Raw genomic sequence first — 21,371 nt, 5'->3', positions numbered from 1 at the left:
AATTAATAATTAATTATAAATAATTAATTATAATTAAAAAATCCTTAATTACATTTTTAAATAATTAATTAATAATTATTGTATTTTAAAATAATTAATCCCTAATTATTAGGAATTATTATTATTTATTACAAATTATTATTACTTATTCAATTAGATCGATTATTTACAAATAATCAATCAATTTAATTAACTGATACGCTATTTATCGAATAAATACGAATTATAAACCAACTTAACGATTAATCACTCGTATAACTACGAGCTACTCGCAATTCTCGCATAATTATCGAACTATTAAATTATTATTGAAATTCATATGATTCGCTAATCAATTAGTTACTGATATTTAATTATACGATACAAATAATTACCGCAATATTATTCGAATAACTATCGCTCGAATACTAATTCTAATTAGTGAATCACTATTCGCATTATTAACTACTTATTAGATTATTAATCATATCACTTAATTATTTCTAATCCTTATTTATTAATTAATTACCTAATTATTAATTAATTACCCAATTATTAATTAATTAGATAATTAATAAATAATTAGATAAATAATTAAATAATTAATTAAATAATTAAATTCAAATTTATAATTTAATAAAATAATTTAAAAATTAATAATACTAATTTTCAGAATTCAAAACTAATTTTTTTAATTAATTTTTAGAATTATTAAAAACTGATTTTAATTTACTAAAATATAAATGAATAATTAATTACTCAAAAACACAAAAACAGAACAGAGTTTGGGTTCTGAAGGATCAAACCCGGGTCGTTTCTGGGTTGCAAACCGGGTCGTCCCCAACCCAATCGGGTCGGGAAGAACAACCGGCTGATGCCCAGAACCCGACGCCGGCAACGTTCCCCGACGAGAATTCCGCGAACCAAAACACTCGATTCCAGTCGATTCTTCTGCATTTTCGAGGCACAGCAACACAACGACGCTCCCTTTCTGTTCCCAGGCCTTCCTCCGTTCTCCTTCCTCGTCGAACACCCCCGGAGACAAAGAACAACGGCGGCGGCGCCGCTTTTCCGACGACCACAAAACAAACACCAACAAACACAAACCCGGTGCCAATCGATCCCAAATTCAACGATCTAAACGTTTTCATCAACAATAACATCAAACAATACACAGAAATTCAAACCCGAATTCAAGAAATTAAACCCAAAAATATAAATTTCTATTCGATCAATCAAACACGAAAAACAATTACATAATTGAAAACTAGAGATCATAAGCTTCAAAACGAGTACTCACATGCTCGATTTGGACTCCGGAATCACCTTCAAATCCTTGCTTGATTCTGCTACTCTGTTCTTCACCAAACCCTAACCCTAATTCCTTTTCTGATTTTTCTTTTTATTTTCTGATTTTTAATTATAATTAACTGAAAAATTAATAGTAATTCAGGTATTTATATTTATGAAAATAATACCCCTAAGTAAAATTAAGGGTCTAATTACACTCCTAATAAAAATATTTGGCCCCGGTTTTTATAATTTTTGGGTATTAATATTGAATTTTTAAATATCCAATAAATACAAAATAAATGCTAAAAAATCCCAAAAATTGTGAATATTACAAAAATACAAAGAAAAATGATATATGATAATTTCATGATCATATAAAAATAAAAATGTAATTTTTGTGGGGTTTTTGGTACCCGAAGGGGTCCGGAAAAGTCATTTTTCGTGAAAAAGGTTAATTTGTAAAACGTCTAGGGGTTCAGAATAGCGATATGGTATAAGGCATTTTTAATAAAATAGGGCCAATGATTTTGTTTGAAATACGGGCTTTTAAAACATAGTTTTGAGCTGTACGGGTTTTGATATAAAACATATAACTGACGATAAAACGCTCAATAAATATCCAAAATACGTTTGGATCAAAACAGCCAACACGTAACATATAGCAGTTAGGGTTTAATGACTTAACACATTTAATCACATAATAATACACATAATTTATCATTATTATAATATAATACAAGCATAATTTCTCGGTCATTACATTCTCCCCCCTTAACAGGATTCTGTCCTCAGAATCATACTATGCAAATAACTGAGGATACTTTTCTAACATTTCACTCTCGAGCTCCCAGGTTGATTCTTCAACTACTGGGTTTCTCCACAAGACTCTCACTAATGACACAGACTTATTTCTTAATACCCTCTCTTGCCGATCTAGAATCCTTATCGGCTGTTTTACATACGACAAATCTGCCTGAAGTTCTACTGGTTCATACTCTATTACATGCCTTGTATCAGGATTGTACTTCTTAAGCATGGATACATGAAATACGTTGTGAATGTGCTGCATATGAGGTGGTAAAGCTATCTCGTACGCAACCTTCCCAATTTTCTTCAAAAATTTCAAATGGTCCAACGTATCGTGGCTTCAATTTCCCTTTATTGCCAAATCTGGTTAATCCTTTCCATGGCGATATTTTGAGCAATACGTGTTCTCCTTCCTGATAGTCCATATTCTTCCTTGCTTGATCTGCATATTTGCTTTGCCTGTTTTGCGCTACCTCGATTCGTTTTCGAATAAGTTCAATATTTTCTTTCATCTGCCGAATTAATTCTGGACCCAAAATCTTGCGTTCTCCAACTTCATCCCAATGCACTGGTGATCTGCATTTTCTTCCATATAGTGCTTCATACGGTGGCATTCCAATACTGGCGTGATAGCTGTTATTATAAGAAAATTCCACTAGGGGTAGATGTTCATCCCAACTGCCTTCAAAATCGATCGCACAAACTCGTAGCATGTCTTTAATCGTTTGAATTGTCCTTTCGCTTTGACCGTCGGTTTGCGGATGATAGGCTGTACTCATGTTCAACTTCGTTCCTAGACATTCTTGGAATTGTCTCCAAAACCTTGAATTGAAACGAGGATCTCGATCCGATACAATCGATACTGGTACTCCATGACGCATCACAATTTCTTTAAGATATAAGTGCACTAACTTGTCCAGTGAAAATCTTTCGTTAATCGGAAGAAAATGTGCTGATTTCGTCAATCGATCAACAATAACCCAAATTGCATCGTGATTTGCTTTCGTCCTTGGAAGTCCCACTACGAAATCCATCGCCAGATGTTCCCATTTCCATTCTGGAATGTCTAACGGTTGCAATAACCCGCTCGGACGTTGATGTTCTGCTTTAACTCGCTGGCATGTGTAGCATTTACTCACCCATTCTGCTATTTCCTTCTTCATATTCGGCCACCAAAAGTTTTTCTTCAAATCGCGATACATTTTTGTGCTTCCTGGATGAATGGAATACTTCGAATTGTGCGCATCTCGCATTATTTCTTCTTTTAATTCTGCCATGTTAGGGATCCAGATTCTCGACGCAAAGCATAAAATTCCTTCATTATCTTTCTGAGTTGTGATCTCTTCTCCTGTTAAGTCGTCATCTTGACTCATCACTTCATCTTGACAACGGCGAATCTTTTCTAGCAACCCTGGTTGGAAAGTCATAGCGTAGATAGTTCCTGCAGATTCATTGGGAATACAAATCTCGATTTCTAATTTGTCGAATTCCTTGACCAATTCTTCGCATGAAGTTAACCGATTCAATCTTTCTTTTCTGCTCAACGCATCCGCTACAACATTTGCTTTTCCTGGATGATAACTGATTGTAACATCATAATCTTTAATCAATTCCAGCCATCGACGTTGTCGCATGTTCAGTTCCTTTTGCGTGAAGATATACTTCAGACTTTTATGATCCGTGTAGATTTCACATTTTTCACCGTACAGATAATGTCTCCAAAGCTTCAATGCAAATACGATTGCTGCCAATTCCAGATCATGCGTAGGATATTTCTGCTCATGAGGTTTAAGTTGTCTCGAAGCATATGCAATGACGTTACCGTGTTGCATCAATACACATCCTAGCCCGCGATACGAAGCGTCACTGTATATGACAAAATTTCCTTGCTCGTCTGGCAGTACTAATACTGGTGCGGTCACCAACCGATTCTTCAATTCTTGAAAACTTTCTTCACACTTACCATTCCATTCAAACTTTTCACTTTTTCGAGTTAACTTGGTCAGCGGCGTTGCTATTTTCGCAAAATCTTTAACAAATCTTCGATAATATCCTGCCAATCCTAAGAAACTTCGAACTTCTTTCGGCGTCTTTGGTCTTTCCCAATTTAACACAGCTTCAATCTTTGCTGGATCAACTTGAATGCCTTCTCTACTGATGATATGCCCTAGAAACTGCACTTCTTTCAACCAAAATTCGCATTTTGAAAATTTTGCATAAAGCTGCTCCTTTCGTAATATCTCCAATGTCGTTCTTAAATGTGCTGCATGTTCTTCTTCCGTCTTTGAGTAGATCAAGATGTCATCAATAAATACAATGATAAACTTATCCAGATACTTCTTGAATACTCGATTCATCAAATCCATAAACGCTGCAGGTGTATTCGTCAATCCAAAAGCCATCACAAGAAATTCATAGTGTCCGTACCTTGTTCTGAACGCTGTCTTTGGCATATCTTCGGCCTTGATCTTTAACTGATGATAGCCTGATCGCAAGTCGATTTTCGAAAACCATGCTGCTCCTTTTAATTGATCAAATAAATCATCGATGCGAGGTAAATGATATTTATTCTTGATAGTTAACTTGTTCAGCTCACGATAATCAATACACAGTCGCATACTACCATCCTTCTTTTTCACGAACAATACTGGTGCGCCCCATGGGGATACACTTGACCTTATGATTTCTTTGTCGAGAAGTTCTTGCAACTGCTTTGCTGATTCCCTCATTTCAACAGGTGCCATTCGATATGGAGCTTTCGAAATTGGTTCAGTCCCTGGCATCAAGTCAATAGTGAACTCGACTTCTCGATCCGGTGGAAGTCCTGGAAGTTCGTCTGGAAAAACATCAAGAAACTCACAAACTATAGGAATATCTTCAATCTTCGGATTATCCTTGTCAGTATCCCGTACATAGGCTAAGTAAGCTTGACATCCTTGGCGTAGCAATCTTCTCGTCTGCATTATTGTTAAGAATTTCTGCTTTTGCTTCTCACCTTTAAATATTACCGTTTCATTTTCTTCAGTTTGCAATTTCACTTTCTTATTCGCACAATCAATCTGAGCATTATTACTATATAGCCAATCCATTCCTAAAATAACATCAAATTCCCCGAGCCTAAAAGGTATTAAATCAACTAAAAAATGACATCTCCCTATCTCAATATCACAACTCGGGCATACTCGATCTACTGCAACCTGATCATCATTTGCTAATTTTATGACTAACACTTCATCTAACCACTGAACCTCACAATCTATCTTAGAGATAAAATCTTCAGAAATAAAAGATCTAGTAGCTCCTGAATCAATCAATACTAGAGCATTTACGGAATTTACAGGGAATGTACATGTAACCACATTCGGATTCTGTACCGCTTCCTTCATTGACATGTTGAAAGTCCTTGCTCTGGGCTGATTTTGTTGTGGTAGTGGAGGTGGAGGTAATGCTAAAACTCTTGGAATACTAGCGGCCATTGCAACTCCTATGCAGTCTCTAGCAATATGTCCTTTTCTCCCACATTGAAAACAAGTAACTTCTGCTTTTCCCATCGGACATTCTCCAGAATAGTGTCCCCTTTGCTTGCACTTGAAACACGTGACATTTGGCTTGTTGCAATTTCCCCTATGATTTTACCAAACGTTCTGCAATCAAGTATAGGCGGTCGAATAAGCCTTTGCTGAGTTGGGGCAGGAAGTCGATTACCCATCCTCTGGTTGTTTTGTTCTGGTCTCCTAAAGTTTACTTTTCCCCGAGTTTGAAATCCCGGCCTTTTGTTGAAACAATTCTGAAAATTTCCTGGTCCTTTCTCTTTCTGAGCTGCTTCACTTTCACCTTCAATAATCATAGCCTTCTGAATAATAGCTGAATAAGTTGTCAGTTCAAACACAGCTACTCTGCTACGAATCCATGGTTTCAGTCCTTGCTGGAATCTTTTGGCCCGCTTCTCATCCGTATCCACTTGCTCTGGAACAAATCTAGCCAATTCAGTGAACTTGGTCTCGTAATCCGCCACTGTTAAGTTGTCTTGCTTCAGCTCCAGGAACTTGATCTCCATCTGGTTCTTCATAAAGCGAGGAAAATATTTCTCCAAGAAAAGATCAGTGAATCTATCCCAGGTCACCACACCTTCTCCTTCCAAAACTTTCTTCGATTCCCACCAGTAATTGGCTTCGCCTTTTAGAAAGTAGCTAGCAAAATCCGTCTTCTGTTCTTCCTCAACTTTTACCAACGAAAAAGCTTTTTCTATCTCTTTCATCCAAGCTCTCGCCTTTGTAGGATCCGTGGAACCCATAAATTCCGGAGGCTTCACCGACTGAAATTACTTGAAAGTGACCGTAGGTGCTGCTGGTGGTACTTGATGTAACACCCCCAAATCCGGGGTCGGGGATTCGGGTTGTCACGAGTTCTATTTCCCTTATCAATACTTAATCTTAACAGTCAACCAACTACTGAGTACTGTGACCCCACAATATACACACATACACCACAAGTTATAGTCTCAGAGATGAATACCCAAAAAATAACACAAGTCATTTTATTCCACAATTATAAAACGTTACACCTTAAAAGGGTTTCTGAATAATTTTACATTTCTTTGCCATTATTACAGTTCATATAGATACATAAGTCTGGTATATCAGAAGTTGAAAGTCTAGCCTATTGGTAATTTCTACCTCAGCTACGGCGGCATCAACGCTTCCAGAAGGCTGCAGAACATTTTCTAACCGCTTACGAATCGGGAGCTTGGTCCTGTTCATCTTTTCTATCTATTATTGTGTGATGAAAGAAGAAAGCACGGGTGAGCAACAAGCCCACCAAAATAATATGTATACTGATTAACAATATATGAGCATTCTCACAGTACTCATTAAAGTCTTGGTCAAAAGAAATGAACCAAGCTGATATCTTAACGCGACCAAGTCGCAAAATATTCAGTATATATATACATATATACTTTTCACAATCTTTGAAATCATCTGACATGTATAATATACACAGAGTTCCAGTTTATAACTGTATAAAAATATCGTTGCAAGGTGATCTAATATATCTGACCTTGTCTCAACGTTTTCCTGAAACCTTTGTCATTTATAAGACAATCATTAACTAGATATAAGTGTAAAAGATGAAGTTACAAGATACTCCAATATACTTATATCTTTTCTGAATACTACTTGAACTACCACCGTTCAATGTATAAATAGTTCATCCCATAGATTAAGCTACAAGACAAAACTTGTATAGAATCAATCTTTAAAATATCATCAAAATAAAATGAAGTTACGAGATACTTCATTTGCTGCAAACATCATTTTGAAAACTGTTCCCTGCCAACACTCAACAATCGCCCAACCGTAGCCTTCCTATCGAAGTGCTCTGGGTAGTGTTGCAGAAATATCCAATTGGATGATGAACTCATTACGGGAGTTTTGTCGCGCCAGGAAGACCACTTACGATGATCAGTCGCAGTAGTACAACCCCACCATTTTCTACATGTAGAGGAGAACCTGTCGGATTTACTTGTCAATCGAACACTGGATTCCTAAGGAATGGACCGTCTTAGCGGAACTTCCGGGCCATTTGGGCCAATATAATAAGGCTGGGCCGGCGCCACTCGACCACTTACGCCACTCCTAGTTCAGATGAAATCCATGACTCTGAAACGTAAAGCTCGTTCCCCTTTTCCCCAAGTAGAAACTTGTTGATACGACTCCACCCAGAAGTCGTATCTAGCTGGAAAGGAAAACTCACCGATATTTCCCAGGCGATGCCTGTTAATGGATTAATTTGTTCCAAGAATTTTACTTCCCGAGTGTTGGGTAAGTAATCAAAAACTCTTTTATCAAAATAGCAACCTTGTTGCGAATATAAAACACACCACATAACCGGATCCCTCAGGTTTTGAGCGAGTATTTAAATCCCCTACGAAAGGAGGATCTTAAATATAAAACGAGTTTTGGGATCCGCTCTAACTTTTAAAATCATTTTGAAGACTCGCAAAACATTTTTTAAAATGTTTGGAGTAATGCTGATTTAATAAAATAAATCAGTCCCAATATATTAGAAAATATCTGAATATTATTATTTAAATAATATTCCCATAAAGAATGATCTTTATAAAAATAATTGAAGTAGAAGTTTTAAAACTTATACTTGAAATGAATATTAAATAACCAAAGATATACTTATATGAAAGTACTATCTTTATTTGAATAATCAAAAGTGAGTTTGATTATCGACACATTATTCTTTAATAAAATAAAGAATAATAATTAGTAAATAATCGGAGTCATAAGTCCTCGAATGAATATTTAAAATAATATTCATTAATAAAATAAACGGAGTCATAAGTCCTCGAATGAATATTCAAATAATATTCATTAATAAAATAAACGGAGTCATAAGTCCTCGAATGAATATTCAAATAACATTCATTAATAAAAATAAAGTTATCGAATAAACCTTATTCGATTCATAGTTTTAAAAACTATTCATATATATATATATATATATAAATATATATATATTATACTCGGAAGCATCGACTCCCGGTTTTAGAAAAATGTTCACCTTTGGGTCCCCTATACTAAGGGTATATGCAAATTACCGCTTATCTCTAGCAGAGGTAATATCAACTGAATCAACAGATATATGTATCAAGATTTCGAAACAGGCATGCATATATACCATATCACATGCTACAATATATCGCAAGAATTTGCTAAATAATCATTAGGAATCTATCACAGGATAATGCAGGTACAAATGTATACATCACAACAACAGTATAACGGATAGAAAACTTGCTTGAGCGACTGGGGGTTACAAATGGCTTGGGACGAGTCTGGTAACCTATAAACAACATATAAGTTGGAATTAAACCAAAGTCGCTTATGAATCTATACTTTAACCAATTAGACCCTAACGTTCGCTTTTGCGCTTAACGATTCACTTAAGTCGCTCGAGTACCCTCGGCTCCACCATTTTTAATAAATTAACCATTAAGGGTTTTAAGGCGATTCTTTCGCGAGTGCCTTACCAACTACCTAATACTCTTTACATAATTGTTTCAAAGTAGGGCGAGGGGTAATGGTTCGGTCACGAAACGCCGTTACTTAAAATGATCGTTTCTCCTAAACCGTACATCGGATTCAAGCGTACCACATATCAAAATGAAGCTCGTAACATGAACTATCTAAACATGACAATGGTCAAAACCTAACAGTGAGTTCAAGGGTTCTGACGTTAAGAACAAAAATAGTCTAAAGTAAATCGGACATTACGACGACTATGTTTACGCGATTTCCCAAATTTTTACCATTCCAAATCATATCAATCCAACTACCAATCAATAACAACTCAAGATACACATCAATGCTACTGATTTCAGTCATAATAAGCTCAAGGATGTCAATCCAATCATATATTGTAACACCTCTAAATTCAACTAAACTACTTAACAATTAAGCTCGAATCATGCTTATCATTCAAATTACTACTCATCCATCCAAACCATCTCCAAACTTCAACATTCAAACTTATTACTAAAGGGTGTGAAGATTTATACCTTTCTTGGAGGGTGGAAAGTTACTAGGGAGCCTCAAAGAACCTTGATCTATCCTTATATAACCTTGATCTTGCAAATGAAATCAAGAAACACAAAGTTAAAATTTGAAAACACTATTCACCCTAATCTTTGGTGAATTAATTAGCTATGAATCCATTTGAATCAAGAGCTTAAAATCATACCCAAGCTAAGTTATGAAATGTAGAATCCATAAAACAAACCATGGAATTTATGCTTGAGTGGAGCTTGGACTTTGGATTTTTCTTCCTTGCTTTTTCCTTGAAAGCCGAGAGCAAAGATGAAGAATGGTGAAATAACTTTGTGTTTTGGTTAAATGATTTGTTGGTTGGTTGATTTCGATTTGTTTTGTTTTCTTACCTTTTACCATGGTAACTTTTGTGTGGTTCTAAATCAACCAACAACACACTTGCTTTGGTCATGCTTATGTCACCATGTGATGTCACCCTCCCACCTTTGTCCTCTTCTCATTGGTTTGATGACATCATCCCCACTAATCTCTTTGATTAGCTTCTAATTACTTGGCTACTGACCGCTGATCTGTTATACGGTTCGCTTAACTTTCGTTTTCATTTATCGTTTGAGGGATCATACCCGGGATCTTATTACTTAAGTTTCCTTAACCTTTCTCAATACATTATATTCCTTTTATGATCCTCTCTTATAATCCTTGAATTTAAATCCTTTTTATTCTATTACCTTATACTCAATTCTTTCTGTATCTGGTAGATTTCCGGGAAAAATCAAAGTGTTCGGATTTGGATTCTGACGATCTTTACATACACTTATATACCATATAGAGTACTAATAATATCCCAGAAGATCAATAAAAGAAACCCTACATAGTGTGGCATGAAAAGTTTTCTTATTCAGCATAATCAGCAAAACACTATTCATAAGGGTTTCAAAAATTCCAAAAATTGGGGTTATTACAGTCTCCCCTCCTTAAAAGGATTATGTCCCGGAATCAGATAGAAAATGAATAGGGATACTTTCTTAGCATTGCACTTTCTAACTCTCAAGTAAATTTTCCCACATTGTGGTTCTTCCATCAAACTCTGAATAGTTTGATAACCCTTCTCCTAAGCACTTAATCCCTTTCCATCTATAACCCTTCCTGGTTGCTCCATATAGGTTACGCCTGGTTGCATGTCTATGCGCTCATATTGTTAGGGCGAAAACACGCGCTAATATTCACGCAAGTATACGCGTTCGCAAGTAATATAGAATACTTTCTAGTTCGTTCCCACAGAGACTCAGACTAATTATTGTTTAATTAAACTCACGCACCAACGTATGATTACTTCTCAATGTTAAGAACACTAACACTTAAAATTGTTGACTAAATATCCACTACAATTAATTACTTAGTTTATCACTTAAATAATACTTCAATTAACAATATTAAAACACTCATGAGATCACAACTTCATTACTACTTCCTTCAATAGTTATTGTTATTACCTTTAGCATGTGACAGTGATGATATTAATCGAATAACACGAAACTGATAAAAGCCAACTTTCATTGTACTAATACCATTCTACCAAGCATCCACAATTAAGATAGAAGTTGAATAGTCATCAATTATGTTGAGTTCCTATATGTCTACAGAAATTGACAACACAACGATTTAAGCACAAGTTATTCCTTTTGATTACACAGGGCAAATAAAACTGTTAGAGTTACCCACTAATCATGCACATCATACATGAACATATGCTAGCATGGCAAGTTCTAAATCTCAAGATCTGCCATCGCTTCACAAGAGATTAACACCCTATCTTATATGTTCGCGACACACATAAGACGAATATGCACAACCAATACTAGATATCATACAATCATCACACACTAAAGTATTAAACAATTAACTAAAGAATTCCATAGTAAATCTGTTGCGACCCCATGATCACGATTAACCCATAATAGCACTTATCGTCATCATGGGTTCATATGAAATCATGATAAACAAACACAAGAAAATAATAACTAAACTAATTATATTAAATCAGAGTACGTCACAAGAGTAAATAGGTTCAAGTAAGAAAACTAGCATCCAACGTTACAACGAAATAAGAATCACAAGAAAATATGTTTCCTCTTCGTTGTTGTGTGCTAAAACGGTCTTCTTCCTTATCTCCTTCGCTCCTTGCTTAATACCACGATCTAACCTCTTGAAAACGTCTCCAAATCTACTTATATACTAGTCCCATAAAACTCAGATTACATAGAAGTTGGAAGCCAAACAGAAGTAGAAGTCTAAAAATAATTATTTAATTTCCCGACCCTGGGCGGCCGCTCAGCGTAGCTGAGCGGGTGCTCAGCTTTCTGCGCGGCCGCTCAGCATAGCTGAACGGGCGCTCAGGACCCTACTGGATTTTTCCTGAGTTTGCTTCATTTCTTCGCCGTAATCTGGCCCTTTCTTTCCTCTCGCAATGGTGAACACATGCCAAGGCTTATTCTTGATGATTACTCCTCCGAAATGCAACTAATACCCTGAAATGCATAAACACTAGAAAGATGCATCAAATACACAAAATACTTGATTTCAAGGCACCAATTTAAGCCATTTTAAGATGTTCTAAGTGGTATAAAATGCCACTTATCACACCCCCAAATTTAAATCGATGCTTGTCCTCAAGCGTCACAGACTCAAAAATAAATAAAAAAAAACATGCATGAATGCAATTTATATGAAAATGCAGCGATCCCCCTTACTATGAACAAACCAACCAAATTACAACATCTCAACAAATGCAGTTAGGCGACTAAAGATCAATAAACTCATGCAAACGAACATACTGCCAGAAACGTGGTGTGTGCAGATGCTTAACAGATATGCTTCAAAATTAGACCAGTTATTATGACTCAACTGTTATCAAGGCAATCACATGATTATACAAAGAATAAAAATTCTAGGCACAAAGTGACATATAACACTACAAGAATTTTGGAGCTTATTACGGAATCATACTTTTTATTCACGACAACAATGCTTATTTGACCGTGCAATGAGTGAGGTCCACAAAAGACTTATACAATGGTATCCATGTAACGAGCGTTAGGTTAGCGGATCCCAGACTCTAAAAGCCTTAGGTCACTAGGCACAAAGTCCCCTAAGAACTTAATAACTCGAATACCAAAGAGCCCACTCGTGATCAATTATGCATAAACACAAAAAAAAATTCTTTTTTTTTTCAAAATTTCTGAGCAAGTGCGTTTCGCTCCATCTTGCTCAACCCTAGACTCCTCGCATAACATGCGAGCCGGCTACTAGCCATTTGACGCCTAGCCACAACTAGCAACAATTCCATTTTTACTCCATTTTTTTTTTCATGCCTTTATCACTAAGAACCTATTATCGAATTCTAAGCATAATAAATAGATTAACCTCGAAAACAATCAGATCATAACAACAATCTAGCCCTTAAGCATTCTCTAAGACTTAGTGAAAATACAAGTGCTTCTAACATACATATCAACCTACACGACTCAATATCACTTTAATGCTATCACTACACTCGCATCAACATCACAATTCAGTCGATAAATCATCACAAAAGGGATCATGGTATATGCATGAGCTACATGACATGATAAACAAATAAAGCTATAAATAAATAAAAAAAAACTATATGGCAAAAATTATGCAACTATATGAACTAACTATCATGAATATGCAACTATATGACTCACACAAAATATTCCTTAACTACCACCCCCAAACTTAAAATCTTCACTGTCCCCAGTGAAGGTAGTAGAAAGGAACACAGGGTATACCTACTCGGAGTCATCATCATCATCACCCTCAGTGGGTGGAGTATCAGGCGGCGGGTATGCAAAGTCCTCACCAAAAACTGGCCACTGGATATCAGCTCCAAGGCCCCGAAAAGCAGTCCCTAACGCAAGGGTGAGCTCCTGAGCAAACCTGCTCTGCGTCTCGTACATGGCATCCATCCGCCGTGAAAGCCTACTATACTGGGTATCAGCCATCCCAGCACCCTCCTGAGCTCTCGAAGAACCAGCCTCATCACGCCTAGGCCTAGCCATAGTAGCACCTCGTGCTGGACGCCCTCCTGGAAGACGATAACCCATCCCATGCTCCTCGGGCTTACCACCGGTCCACTTCTGCATCCCATTCAGAGTCCCAGAATCAATCGGAGCGGCCGGCAACTGCAACTACTCATGAGCCGGCCAGTTCACTCCCACTGCTCGGCAAAGCTTCGTGACCGTGGATGCATAATGGATGTTCATATGCTTAGCTCCCATCAAAAACTTCAGAATTCCTTGGTAGATAAACTCACCAAGGTCCACATAGTACTCCTCATTAAGAATTCCCCACAACAACTGTGCTCTCTCAACTGTGACCTCGTGTGCTTGCGAAGAAGGAAAAATATTAGCACAAATAAATGCGTTCCATGCACGGGCATACCTGTTCATAGCGATCGCCGGGAAGTGACGATACTCATTAGTCCCGGTCTTGAAGGTCCAAACCGTGCCCGACCTACAGAGAGTAGCACAAATCAAATCCAAGTCGAAATCCTCAGTAGTCTTCTCATTCCAGTTCTCCTCCTCGGGCTTCCTCTCTCGCTGCCCAATCACACGGCGAATCGCCGCTGGGTGATAATCAACCGTCAGCCCTCGGACCACAGAAAACCCATTCTTCTCGGCCTTCGCGTTCACATAGAACTCGCGAACCACGCTCATCGGTACTGCTTCGGGCGACTCACAAAAAGCTATCCACCCCTTCTCTGCAATCATGGGTAGCAACTCACCATCCCTCCCCGATGGTAAAAACCCTCTCTCCTTCAGAATCGGCTTCCCCAAAAGCCTCGTGTACTCCTCCTCTGCAGCTCTGTCATTCAACCGAGGCCTTGCAGCAGTACCCCTCGATGAATCAGCAGTAGGGACTGTGCTGCTGCTATCAATAGTTCGTGCTCTCTTGGGTGCCATTGAATCTTGAATAAAAGTGTTTAAGAACTGAGTTTTTGTGTTGGGAGAGAGTTTGAGTGTAGAAGTTTGTGGGGGATATGTAGGATAGGTGTATGTATATATAGGATGTGAATTAGGTTAAAACTAGATTATGAGTGGGGTTGAGGGATAAAATGATGGGGTAGTAGGAACATATCGTGGGTTTATGGGCTAAAATTGGTTTTTTTATTTTTCTGATTTTTTTGATTTTTTTCTGAACTTAAAAATTTTTCCGACAGTCGACCCCTGAGCGGGCACTCAGCTTGCTGAGCGGTCGCTCAGCTGAGCTGAGCGGGCGCTCAGGGGGTCACTGGAAAAAAAAATTCAGTCCTGTTTTTCTGAATTTTTTGTGTTTTTGAATATGTTATTAACTTCTAAGGGTTCCTGTAACAACAAATCATGGGTTGCCTCCCACGCAGCGCTTCTTTTTCGTCATTAGCTTGACGTTGCGTACCTTTCTCAAGTAGTCAATAAAATGGCACTAACCACTTCTCGGTTTGCCATGTCCCCATAGTAGTGCTTCAACCGCTGACCATTAACCTTGAATGCTTGGTCTGGATCATTCTCAAAAATTTCCACCGCTCCATGTGGAAACACAGTTTTGACAATAAAAGGTCCAGACCACCTTGATTTCAACTTCCCTGGAAAAAGTCGGAGACGAGAGTTGAATAAGAGAACTTGTTGCCCCGGCACGAATAACTTAGGATGTAGCTACCTATCGTGCCACCTCTTCACCTTTTCCTTGTACATTTTGTTACGCTTGAAGTCGGAATTCATCAAGTTCATTAAGCTGAAGCATTCTTTTCTTACCAGCTGCCTCTAAATCCAGGTTCAACTTTTTCAACGCCCAGTAGGACTTATGCTCAAGCTCCGCAGGTAAATGACATCCCTTACCGTACACCAACTGAAATGGGGACATACCAAGTGGAGTTTTGTATGCTGTTCTGTAAGCCCAAACAGCTTCATCGAGCTTTAAGGACCAATCCTTCCTTGACGGACAAACAACCTTTTCTAGAATGCGCTTGATCTCTCTGTTAGACACTTCCGCTTGACCATTTGTTTGCGGATGATAGGCAGTAGCAACTCGATGATTCACATTATAATGCTGCATCATAGAAGTGAACTTACGGTTGTAGAAATGCGACCCTTCATCACTTATGATTACCCGAGGTGTTCCAAACCTTGTGAAAATCTGCTTATGAAGAAAATTCAGCACTGCCTTTGCATCATTTTTCGGTAAAGCTTTGACTTCTACCCATTTTGAGACATAATCGACTGCCAGTAAGATGTACTGATTATTGCAGGATGAGACAAAAGGCCCCATGAAATTGATTCCCCAAACATCAAAGACCTCGACTTCAAGCATCACATTTAACGGCATCTCATCCTTTCTCGTCAAATTTCCCACTCTTTGGCAACGATCACACCTTAAAACAAACTGATGAGAATCCTTAAACAAAGTAGGCCAGAAAAAACCTGCTTGCAGAATACGAGCTGCCGTCTTCTCACCACCATAGTGTCCACCATAAACCGTGGAGTGGCAGTCTCGTAATATCCCCTCCGTCTCACAGAACGGGATACATCTCCTGATGATCTGGTCAGCTCCCTGTCTAAACAAATATGGTTCATCCCACATATACCACTTCACCTCATGCAGAAACTTCTTCTTTTGAGCTGAGGTCAAATTAGGAGGCATTATATTGCTGACAAGATAGTTTACAATATCTGCAAACCATGGCTCTTCCTCCTGAACTGCGAACAACTGCTCATCCGGAAAAGATTCATTGATTAATGTCCTATCTTGTGAAGTAGACTCGGGATTCTCCAACCTAGAGAGATGGTCAGCTACTTGATTCTCAGTACCTTTTCGATCCTTGATCTCTAACTCAAATTCCTGAAGTAAGAGCACCCAACGAATGAGTCTCGACTTCGAATCCTTCTTGGAAACCAAATAGCGAATGGCCGCATGATCAGTGAATACCGTTACTTTAGTCCCAAGCAGATAAGATCGAAATTTCTCGAAACCAAAGACTATAGCCAAGAGCTCCTTCTCTGTAGTGGTGTAGTTCATTTGGGCCCCATTTAAGGTCTTACTCGCATGGTAGACCACATGAAAGAGATTATTCTTGCGCTGCCCCAGAACTGCACCTACCGCATAATCACTCGCATCACACATCATCTCAAATGGCTCTGTCCAATCTGGTATTGTAATAACTGGTGCAGTGATCAAACTCTTCTTGAGAGTCTCGAATGCCGCCAAACATTCATCATCAAATTTGAAAGGCACATCTTTCTCAAGCAAATTACACAACGGCTTAGATATCTTCGAAAAGTCCTTGATGAATTGCCGATAAAAACCCGCATGACCAAGAAAACTACAGATTCCCTTCACAGAAATAGGTGGTGGAAGATTTTCAATGACTCCCACCTTGGCCTTGTCCACCTCCAGACCCTTGCTAGAGACCTTATGCCCAAGAATAATGCCTTCACGCACCATAAAATGACATTTCTCCCAATTGAGCACCAAATTAGTTTCCACGCACCTTTTGAGTACGGCACGAAGATTATTCAAACATTCATCATACGAATGTCCAAAGACGGAGAAGTCGTCCATGAACACCTCGACATTATTTCCAATCATGTCAGAGAATATAGCCATCATACATCTCTGAAAAGTGGTCGGGGCGCCACATAACCCAAACGAAACTCTGCGAAAAGCAAACGTGCCAAATGGACAAGTGAAGGTAGTCTTTTCCTGATCCTCTGGTGCAATACAAATCTGATTATACCCTGAATAGCCATCCAGAAGACAATAATACTCATGACCAGCCAACCTGTCAAGCATCTGATCAATGAAAGGAAGAGGGAAATGATCCTTCCTCGTGGCTTTGTTCAACTTTCGATAATCCATGCATACTCTCTATCCTTTAACTGTTCGAGTGGGGATGAGCTCATTCTTCTCATTTGCTACCACAGTGATACCTCCTTTCTTAGGCATACATTGTACGGGGCTCACCCAAGAACTGTCAGAAATAGGATAAATGATGCCTGCATCTAGCCATTTCAGAATTTCTTTCTTCACCACCTCCTTCATGATAGGATTAAATCTGCGCTGCTGTTCAACAGTCGGCTTACTACCTTCCTCTAGCAGAATTTTATGCATACAATATGAAGGGCTGATCCCCTTGATGTCTGCTATGGTCCATCCAATAGCTGATTTGAATTCTCTCAAAATCCTTAAGAGCTTGTCTTCCTCACTACCTGAAAGGTCAGATGCAATAATAACAGGTAAAGTAGATGCATCACCTAAAAAAGCATACCTCAAGTGTTCAGGTAATGGCTTGAGCTCCAAGGTAGGTGCTTCCTCAATTGATGGTTTGAGCTTTCCTTCAGCATTCTTGAGGTCAGAAGTACCAAGAGATTCAAACGGCATGTCCAACTTTCGCTTCCAGGGAGAAGCATTCAGATATTGTAATTGCTCGTTGCCATCTTCATCATTACTGTCAAAATCCCCCACTAAGGCCTTTTCCAATGCATCAGTCATTAGCATGCGATCGAGTTCTGAAGTAACCGCAGAATCAATCACATCCACTTTGAAGCACTCCTCATCTTCTGTAGGAAATTTCATTGCCTTGAACATGTTGAAGATCACATCCTGATCTTGTACCCGCATAGTAAGTTCACCTTTCTGCACATCTATCAAGGTACGACCAGTAGCCAAGAAAGGTCTTCCCAAGATTATGGGAATCTTCTTATCTTCCTCAAAATCCAGAATAACAAAATCTGCAGGAAAGAAGAGCTTATCCACCTTGACTAGCACATCCTCCACTATGCCCCTTGGGTAAGTAATAGAACGATCAGCTAATTGTAGAGACATGTATGTGGGTTTTGGATCAGGCAAATCCAACTTTTTAAAGATCGACAATGGCATCAGATTGATGCTTGCTCCCAAATCACAAAGGCACTTGTCAAAAGTCAACTTGCCAATGGTGCAAGGAATGGTGAAGCTACCTGGATCTTTAAGCTTTGGAGGTAACTTTTGCTGCAGAACAGCGCTGCATTCTTCCGTGAGAGCAACGGTCTCAAGGTCATCCACTTTCACCTTCCTTGAAAGAATATTCTTCATAAACTTCGCATAACTAGGCATTTGCTCCAGAGCCTCAGCGAAAGGTATATTGATGTGAATTTTCTTGAACACCTCCAGAAACTTACCGAACTGTCTATCCAGCTTTTGTTGCTGCAATCTCTTAGGAAAAGGTGGTGGAGGATAGAGTTGTTTCTCCCCTGTATTACCCTCAGGAAGAGTGTGTTCAACAGTAGTCTTCCTTGGTTCCGCCGCTTTCTCCTTTTGCTTAGCTTCTTCATCTCTAATTTCAGCTTCTCCTTCTTTTGGCTTTTCAGCATCAGCAACTTTCCCAGACCTTAAGGTAATAGCCTTGACTTGCTCTTTAGCTTCCTTCCTTCCTGGTACTTCTGTGTCACTAGGGAGTGTTCCAGGTTGACGATTGAGCACTGCATTGGCTATTTGACCGATTTGATTTTCCAAGGTCTTGATAGAAACCGCCTGACTCTTGCATAACAGCTTAAGTTCCTCAAAATCAGCACTAGTAGGTGCAGCTGCACTTCCCTGTTGAGGGTATGATTGCCTTTGAGCATACTGCTGTGGTTGCTGGAATCCAGGTGGATTAAACTGTTTACTCACACCTTGCTGATATGGTGGCTGAATAGCATTCTAATTATTACCCCAGCTGAAATTTGGATGATTTCTGTTATTAGGATGATAAGTAGCTGGCACATGTTGCTGTTGTCGCTGATAATTATTCACATACTGAACAGATTCGTTGACAAGAGAACACTGATCCGTAGCATGAGAACCTGCACAAAGCTCACAAACCATATCTATTTGATTGACTCCATATGTAGCTAGAGAATCAACCTTCATCGACAGCGCTTGGAGCTGCGCTGCAATAGCGGTGGCTGCATCGACTTCCAGAATACCTGCTACCTTCCCAGGCATCATCCTCTGAGTTGGGTTTTGATGCTCATTTGCAGCCATAGTCTCGATAAGGTTATAAGCCTCAGTATAGCTTTTAGCCCATAAGGCGCCTCCAGCTGCTGCATCGAGAATGGGCCTAGATTGGGCCCCCAAACCATTATAGAAACCAGTGATCACCATCCAATCGGGCATTCCATGATGTGGACACTTCCTCAACATTTCCTTGTAGCATTCCCAAGCTTCGCACATAGATTCTGAAGGTTGCTGCGCAAACTAAGTAAGAGCACTCCTCATAGCAGCAGTCTTTGCCATCGGATAAAACTTCACCAGAAACTTTTGCGCAAGATCTTGCCAAGTAGTGATGGACCCAGCTGGTTCAGAATGTAACCAGTCCTTAGCTTTGTCCCTCAGTAAGAATGGGAAAAGCCTCAGCTTGATAGCCTCATCAGTCACGCCATTATACTTAAAAGTGCTGCAGATCTCGACAAAATTCCTTATGTGCATGTTGGGGTCTTCAGTTGCAGCTCCTCCAAAAGAAACAGAATTCTGCACCATCTGAATAGTGCCCGGCTTGATTTCAAAGGTGTTAGCTTGAATAGCCGGATGAAGAATGCTTGACTGAATGTCATCAATTTTTGGCCGAGAAAAGTCCATAAGAGCTGGATCAGCCTGAACAATACGATCACCCATGATTACTGGTTCTTTCTGCTCAGTTCCTGAATCCGAATCTTCAAAATCTATCTTCTCTGGAATATCAAGAACTTCGTATGTCTCCTCAACTGTATCTAAAGTCCTCTTGCGAGTACGAGAATGAGTTTGCATAAACGCTCGCTTAAGTACCTGAAACACAACCAGAAACAATAAGTAACAACTACGTCCTAATCACTGAGTCCTAATGACCAATGATGGTAAGTACATAAACTAAACAAATACGCCGAGTCCCCGGCAGCGGCGCCAAAAACTTGTTAGGCCGAAAATACGCCCTAATATTCACGGAAGTATACGCGTTCGCAAGTAATATAGAATACTTTCTAGTTCGTCCCCACGGAGACTCAGACTAATTATTGTTTAATTAAACTCACGCACCAACGTATGATTACTTCTCAATGTTAAGACACTAACACTTAGAATTGTTGACTAAATATCAACTACAATTAATTACTTAGTTTATCACTTAAATAACACTTCAATTAACAATATTAAAACACTCATGAGATCATAACTTCATTACAACTTCCTTCAATAGTTATTGTTATTACCTTTAGCATGTGACAGTGATGATATTAATCGAATAACACGAAACTGATAAAAGCCAACTTTCATTGTACTAATACCATTCTACCAAGCATCCACAATTAAGATAGAAGTTGAATAGTCATCAATTATGTTGAGTTCCTATATGTCTACAGAAATTGACAACATAACGATTTAAGTACAAGTTATTCCTTTTGATTACACAGGGTAAATAAAACTGTTAGAGTTACCCACTAATCATGCACATCATACATGAACCTATACTAGCATGGCAAGTTCTAAATCTCAAGATCCACCGTCGCTTCACAAGAGATTAACACCCTATCTTATATGTTCGTGACGCACATAAGACAAATATGCACAACCAATACTAGATATCATACAATCATCACACACTAAAGTATTAAACAATTAACTAAAGAATTCCATAGTAAATCCGTTGCGACCCCATGATCACGATTAGCCCATAATAGTACTTAT

General features: G+C 38.7%; 1 non-coding gene across 1 annotated transcript; it reads left to right on the top strand.

Annotated features, from left to right (window-relative positions):
- Positions 1–19,827: 19,827 nt before the first annotated feature.
- On the top strand, positions 19,828–19,934 carry LOC141662834 (small nucleolar RNA R71). Its single transcript, XR_012550934.1, has one exon. It is a non-coding gene; the product is annotated as a small nucleolar RNA R71 (small nucleolar RNA).
- Positions 19,935–21,371: the final 1,437 nt, after the last annotated feature.

This window comes from Apium graveolens, chromosome 5, assembly GCF_009905375.1.
Source record: "Apium graveolens cultivar Ventura chromosome 5, ASM990537v1, whole genome shotgun sequence".
Lineage (NCBI taxonomy): Eukaryota > Viridiplantae > Streptophyta > Magnoliopsida > Apiales > Apiaceae > Apium > Apium graveolens.
The sequence above is the reverse complement of the archived record's forward strand: the minus strand, read 5'-3'. Positions and strand labels throughout refer to the sequence as shown.